Below are 7,052 nucleotides of genomic sequence, written 5' to 3' on the forward strand. Positions count from 1 at the left end.
AAATGTTTGGATTTGTTTCATAACTTTTGGAAACATTTGCTTTCAATCGCTTAAAAGGTGAAACGTTTGGATTTGTTTCGTATCGTTTGTAAAAGTTTGGCTTATATCACAAAAAAGGTGAAACGTTTGGATTTGTTTCGTAACCTTTGTAAGCGTTTGGCTTAAATTGCTTAAAAGGTGAAACGCTTTGATTTCTTTCGTAACGTATGTAAAAGTTTGGCTTAAATTGATAAAAAGGATAAATGCTTGAATTTGTTTCGTAACATTTGTAAACGTTTGGCTTAAATTGCTAAAAAGGTGAAACGTTTGGATTTGTTTCGTAGCATTTGTAAAATGTTTGGCTTAAATTGCTAAATAGGGGAAATGCTTGGTTTTGTTTCGTAACGTTTGTAAAGGTTTGGCTTAAATCGCTAATAATGTGAACGTTTGGATTTGTTTCGTAACATTTTAAACGTTTGGTTTTGCTTCGTAACGTTTGTATAGGTTTGGCTTAAATCGCTAAAAATGTAAAACGTTTAGATTAGTTTCGTAACGTTATAAACGTTTAGTTCTGTTTCATAACGTTTGTAAACGTTTGGCTTAAATCGCTAAAAAGGGGAAACGTTTGGATTTGTTTCGTAACTTTTGTAAAAGTTTGGCTTAAATTGCTAAAAAGGTGAATCGCTTGGATTTGTTTCGTAACGTTTGTAAACGGTTGGCTTAAATCGCTAAAAAGGTGAAACGCTTGGATTTGTTTCGTAACGTTTGTAAACGATTGGCTTAAAATGCTAAAAAAGTGAAACATGTGGATTTGTTTCGTAGCGTTTGTAAACGTTTGGCTTAAATCGCTAAAAAGGCGAAACGTTTGGATTTGTTTCGTACCGTTTGTAAACGTTTGGCTTAAATTGCTAAAAAGGTAAAACGTCTGGATTTGTTTCGTAACATTTTTAATCGTTTGGCTTAAATCGCTAAAAAGGTGAAACGTTTGGATTTGTTTCCTAACCTTTGTAAACGTTTGGCTTAAATTGCTAAAAAGGTGAAACACTTTGATTTGTTTCGTATTGTTTGTAAATGTTTGGCTTAAATTGCTAAAAAGGAGAAACGCTTGGATTTGTTTTGTAAAGTTTATAAACGTTTGGCTTAAATTGCTAAAAAGGCGAAACGTTTGGATTTGTTTCATAGCATTTGTAAACATTTGGCTTAAATCGCTAAATAAGTGAACCGTTTGGATTTTTTTGTAGTGTTTGTAAACGTTCGGCTTAAATCGCTAAAAAGGTGAAACGTTTTGATTTGTTTTGAAACATTTGTAAACGTTTAGTTTAAATTTCTAAAAAGGCTAAACGCTTGGATTTGTTTTAGAACGTTTGTAAACGTTTGGCTTAAATTTCTAAAAAGGGGAAACTCTTGGATTTGTTTCGCAACGTTTGTAAACGTTTGACTTAAATTGCCAAAAAGGAAAAACACTTGGTTTTATTTTGTAACGTTTGTAAACGTTTGGCTTAAATCGCTAAAAATGTGAAACGATTGGTTTTGTTTCGTAACGTTGTAAACATTTGGTTTTTTTTTCGTAACGTTTGTATAGGTTTGGCTTAAATCGATAAAAATGTGAAACGTTTGGATTTGTTTCATAACGTTTTAAACGTTTTATTTTGTTTCGTAGCGTTTGTAAACGTTTGTCTTAAATCGCTAAAAAGGGGGCACGTTTGTAAACGTTTGGCTTAAATTGCTAAAAAGGAGAAATGCTTGGATTTATTTCGTAGCATTTGTAAAGGTTTGGCTGAAATTACTAAAAAGTTGAAACGCTTGGATTTGTTTTGTAACGTTTGTCAATGTTTGGCTTAAATTGCTAAAAAGGTGAAACATTTGGATTTGTTTCATAACCTGTGTAAACGTTTGGCTTAAATCGCTAAAAAGGTGAAACGTTTGGATTTGTTTCGTAACGTTTGTAAACCTTTGGCTTAAATCGCTAAAATGGTGAAACGTTTGGATTTGTTTCGTAGCGTTTGTAAACGTTTGGCTTCAATCGCTAAAAAGGTGAAACGTTTGGATTTGTTTCGAAGCATTTGTAAATGTTTTGCATAAATCGCTAAAAAGGTGAAATATTTTAAATATGTTTCGTAACGTTTTAAACGTTTGGCTTAAATTGCTAAAATGGGGAAACATTTGGATCTGTTTCGTAACATTTGTAAACGTTTGGCTTAAATTGCTAAAAAGGTGAAACGTTTGGTGTTTTTTTCAATACGTTCGTAAATGTTCGGCTTAAATATCTAAAAAGGTGAAACGTTTGGTTTTGTTTCGTAACGTTTGTAAACGTTCGGCTTATATCGCTAAAAAGGTGAAACGTTTGGATTTGTTTCGTAACGTTTGTAAACCTTTGGCTTAAATTGCTAAAAAGGTGAAACGCTTGGATTAATTTCGTTACGTTTGTAAACGTTTGGCTTAAATCGCTATAAAGGTGAAGCATTTGGATTTGTTTCGTAACGTTTGTAAACGTTTGGCTTAAATCGCTAAAAAGGTGAAACGTTTGGATTTATTTCGTACCGTTTGTAAACGTTCGCCTTAAATCGCTAAAGTGGTGAAACGTTTGGATTTGTTTTGTAACGTTTGTAAACGTTTGGCTTAAATTGCTTAAAAGGTAAAACATTTGGATTTGTTTCGTGGAATTTGTAAACGTTTGCCTTAAATCGCTAAAAAGGTGAAACGTTTGGATTTGTTTCGTACTGTTTGTAAACGTTTGGCTTCAATCGCTAAAAAGGTGAGACGTTCGGATTTGTTTCGTAATGTTTGTAAACGTTTGGCATAAATCGCTAAAAAGGTGAAATGTTTGGATTTGTTTCGTATTTTTATAAACGTTTGGCATAAATCGCTAAAATGTCGAAACGTTTGGATTTGTTTCGTAACGTTTGTAAATGCTTGGCTTAACCTGCTAAAAAGGTGAAATGTTTGGTTTTGTTTCGTAACGTTTGTAAATGTTCGGCTTAATTTTCTAAAAAGGGAAATGTTTGGATTTATTTCGAAACGTTTGTAAACGTTTGGCATAAATTGCTAAAAAGGTGAAATATTTAAATATGTTTCGTAACCTTTTAAACGTTTGGCTTAAATCGATAAAATGGGGAAACGTTTGGATCTGTTTCGTAACATTTGTAAACGTTGGGCTTAAATTTCTAAAAAGGTGAAATGTTTGGTTTTTTTCGTAACATTCGTAAATGTTCGGCTTAAATCGCTAAAAAGGTGAAACGTTTGGTTTTATTTCGTAACGTTTGTAAACGTTCGGCTTATATCGCTAAAAAGGTGAAACGTTTGGATTTGTTTCGTAACGTTATTAAATATTTGGCTTAAATTGCTAAAAAGGTGAAACGCTTGGATTTATTTCGTAACGTTTGTAAACGTTTGGCTTAAATCGCTAAAAAGGTGAAATGTTTAGATTTGTTTCGTAGCATTTGTAAACGTTTGTCTTAAATCGCTAAAAAGGTGAAACGTTTGGATTTGTTTCGTACTGTTTGTGAATGTTTGGCTTCAATCGCTAAAAAGGTGAAACATTTGGATTTGTTTAGTAATGTTTGTAAACGTTTGTCATAAATCTCTAAAAAGGTGAAATGTTTGGATTTGTTTCGTAACGTTATAAACGTTTAGCATAAATCGCTAAAATGTGGAAACGTTTGGATTTGTTTCGTAACGTTTATAAATGTTTGGCTTAATCTGCTAAAAAGGTGAAATGTTTGGTTTTGTTTCGTAACGTTTGTAAACGTTCGGCTTAAATCTCTAAAAAGGTGAAACGTTTGGATTTGTTTTGTAACGTTTGTAAACGTTTGGCTTAATTTCTATAAAGGTGAAACGCTTGGATTTGTTTCGTAACTTTTGTAAACTTTTGGCATAAATTACTAAAAAGGTTAAAAGCTTGGCTTTGTTTCGTAACGTTTGTAAACGTTTGGCTTATATTGCTAAAAAGGTGAAACACTTGGTTTTATTTCTTAACGTTTGTAAAGGTTTGGCGTAAATCGCTAAAAATGTGAAACGTTTGGATTTTTTTCGTTACGTTTTAAATGTTTGGTTTTGTTTCGTAACGTTTGTAAACGTTTGGCTTAAATCGCTAAAAAGGTGAAACGTTTGGATTTATTTAGTAACGTTTGTAAAGATTTGGCTTAAATCGCTATAAAGGCGAAACGTTTGGATTTGTTTCGTAACGTTTGTAAACGTTTGGCTTAAGTAGCTAAAAAGGTGAAACGTTTGGATTTGTTTCGTAACCTTTGTAAAGGTTTCGCTTAAATTGCTAAAAAGGTGAAACGCTTTGATTTGTTTCGTGATGTTTGTAAACTTGTTGCTTAAATTGCTAAAAAGGAGAAATGCTTAAATTTGTTTCGTTACGTTTGTAAACGTTTGGCTTAAATTGCTAAAAAGGGTAAACATTTGCATTTGTTCTGTAGCGTTTGTAAACGTTTGGCTTAAATTGCTAAAAAGGGTAAACGTTTGGATTTGTTCCGTAGCATTTGTAAACGTTTGGCTTAGATCGCTAAAAAGGCGAACCATTTGGATTTGTTTTGTAGGATTTGCAAACGTTTGGCTTAAATCGCTAAAAAGGTGAAACGTTTGGATTTGTTTCGGAATATTTGTAAACGTTTGGCTTAAATTTCTAAAACGGTTAAACGCTTGGATTTGCTTCGGAACGTTTATAAAGGTTTGGCTTAAATTGCTAAAAAGGTGAAACGCTTGGATTTTTTTCTGTTCGCCTGGAAATATTCCGGACTCGAATCTTTGAATTTATAATTGGGATCGGTTTGAGGTCTGATACTTTAACGAACCTACGTAGATATTCACAGGGCTTGTTTGGTTAAAAACACTTAACCACGTGATCTAAGAAGTAATAATCTGGGAGTTAAGAACTCAGGCGAGATTAATACCGAAAACTACTCCTAAATTAAAACAATCCGGAGATTGCGAGATAAAAAGCACTGGGCTTGGTTTTTGATTGATTGATTTGTTGATACAAAAATAATGAAGCTCTGAGCTATTTATAGCTCCTCACAATCGAGACTCCTAATCCAACTAAGACTAAAACTCTAATAGAGAATCACTCCTAATGAGCTACAAATTCCTATAAAATAGAAAAAGCAATAATAAACAGGCTTTCCGTTGGGCCTTAATCCCTGATAAGCCCACATGAAGTTCTATCCGGTAATTATTTGGGCCGGTGTAAACAATGCCCCCAACAAGTCTGAAACGTTTATCTTTTGGGCTTGTTCTTCCTTCTCAGCACTTCCAAGCCCACTACTGAGGCCCAAATCATTCGAAAAAATTTAAAGGGGTGCGCATCTATAAACCTTTCGGTACCCCCTTTAGGCCACGTCATCTCCAGCTGTTCTCCACGATGCCACGTTTTGGCCCCACGACCTTTCGGCTTCCTCTGATTTTGTCTTTCAAGAAAAACACCATCTCATTTCATCACTTACCTACTCTCTCTGCATTTATCAAGCTTTCTCTCTCCTCAGCAACCTCGAGTAATTCACCAAGTCTCTTCTGGTAAGTTTTCGCCCTAGCCTCTCTTGTCTTTGATTCGCCTCTTTTAATCATTCGCCTAACTGAGATATCTCCGTTCTCCACAGTTATCATGGCTGTTCCCAACGATACCATCGCCTCCCAAGTGACCGATAAGATTACTGAGATCTGTGCCGCAGCTCCGAATACCGACTTTCAGGTAATAATAAAAACTAGTGACAATCAAGAATGCGTCGGTCCAATTCTTGTCTCGCCCAGCCATTTGTGCGACATTGCTACCCCATTTCACGAAGAAGTACCACCTCGTTTTTCACTTCCTCACCAATCATCTGTCTGGGTAAACACCATGTTCCGAAACTGGCCGACTGAACACAAAGGGTACCAAGAATGGGTCACCAGACTAAAACCTCACTTCGGCCAACTATGGAAAGATATCGGCATTTATGACATGATCAACCTCTGTAAGGCAAGCAGGCCGATAGCGAAGCACTACATCATGGGCGCTTCTCTCTTCTGGTCAACTGCCGTCCATTGCTTCTGTTTCAAGTTCGGCATGATGACGATCACTTTACTGGACATGGCGGCCATCCTCAATATCCCAATCATCGGCGAACGTATATCGCCCAATCTAGACGCCGAAATGCCCCCATTCAAACTGACAAAGGCTCAACAAAGCTACGGCCCCTTCATTAAACTGTTCATGGGCGAAGAATATTACAAGCCCGATGTTAAGGAACACATTTCCTTCCTTGCCTTTTTCATAGCCAAGTTCGTCCTCTGCACTTCCTCCTTCAGAGTGACTACAGACTGCTTCACCCTGGCCGCTGCTCTTGCTGAAGGGCGAAAATGCAACCTTGGGGAATTCATGCTCGCCCATCTGTACCGAAGCCTTAATGAGATCGCCCCTCATGGCGACAAGAGGACCTTTCAATGCCCAAGCGGGCCCCTGTGGGTGTTGCAATTGTGGCTGGCCTTGTACTTCCCTGAACTATTTGAGGTCGGCCCTCAGATCAAGGCCGAACTTTGCGGCTACCAATTAATCGTCGCTGGTACTCGCCTGCCTCATGTGTTGGATGTGTTGGAGGTTTTCACCAACTCTGTTAGAGCTTCGGAACTGTTTTGCCCGATTCTCAACCTGAAGTATCTCCCTTCATGGCTTTTCGTCGCCTGGGATTGTGAAGATACAGATGAGGCTAAAGCCGATCCGTGGCTAAAGCTAGGGGGACAATATTGGGGCAGTTCTCTGAAGTCCCGAAATCTTATCGCCGGTTTAGAATATAACCGTAGTAGCATCAAAGCCTATTGCCCCAACTATGTCGCCCGTCAATTCGGCTATTCTCAAGGAATTCCCTGTCCTTTGTTGATCTCCGTCAACAATCGCGGGACCTATAAACCGTCAATCGAAGATTACTCTGACCTTCAATTTATCCTTCGCCTTAACCGGGCTTATCTTCCCCCCATTTCTGAAATTTCTCGCCCTTCTATTTCCCCTTCCTGTACCTCAGAATACGAAAGCTGGTGGGCTTTAGTTATTGAGTCTTTCTTCGACCTCTCGCCCAAAGAAATACTAAGTCTTCATA

The sequence above is a fragment of the Mercurialis annua genome, linkage group LG3, assembly GCF_937616625.2.
Source record: "Mercurialis annua linkage group LG3, ddMerAnnu1.2, whole genome shotgun sequence".
Taxonomy (NCBI): domain Eukaryota; kingdom Viridiplantae; phylum Streptophyta; class Magnoliopsida; order Malpighiales; family Euphorbiaceae; genus Mercurialis; species Mercurialis annua.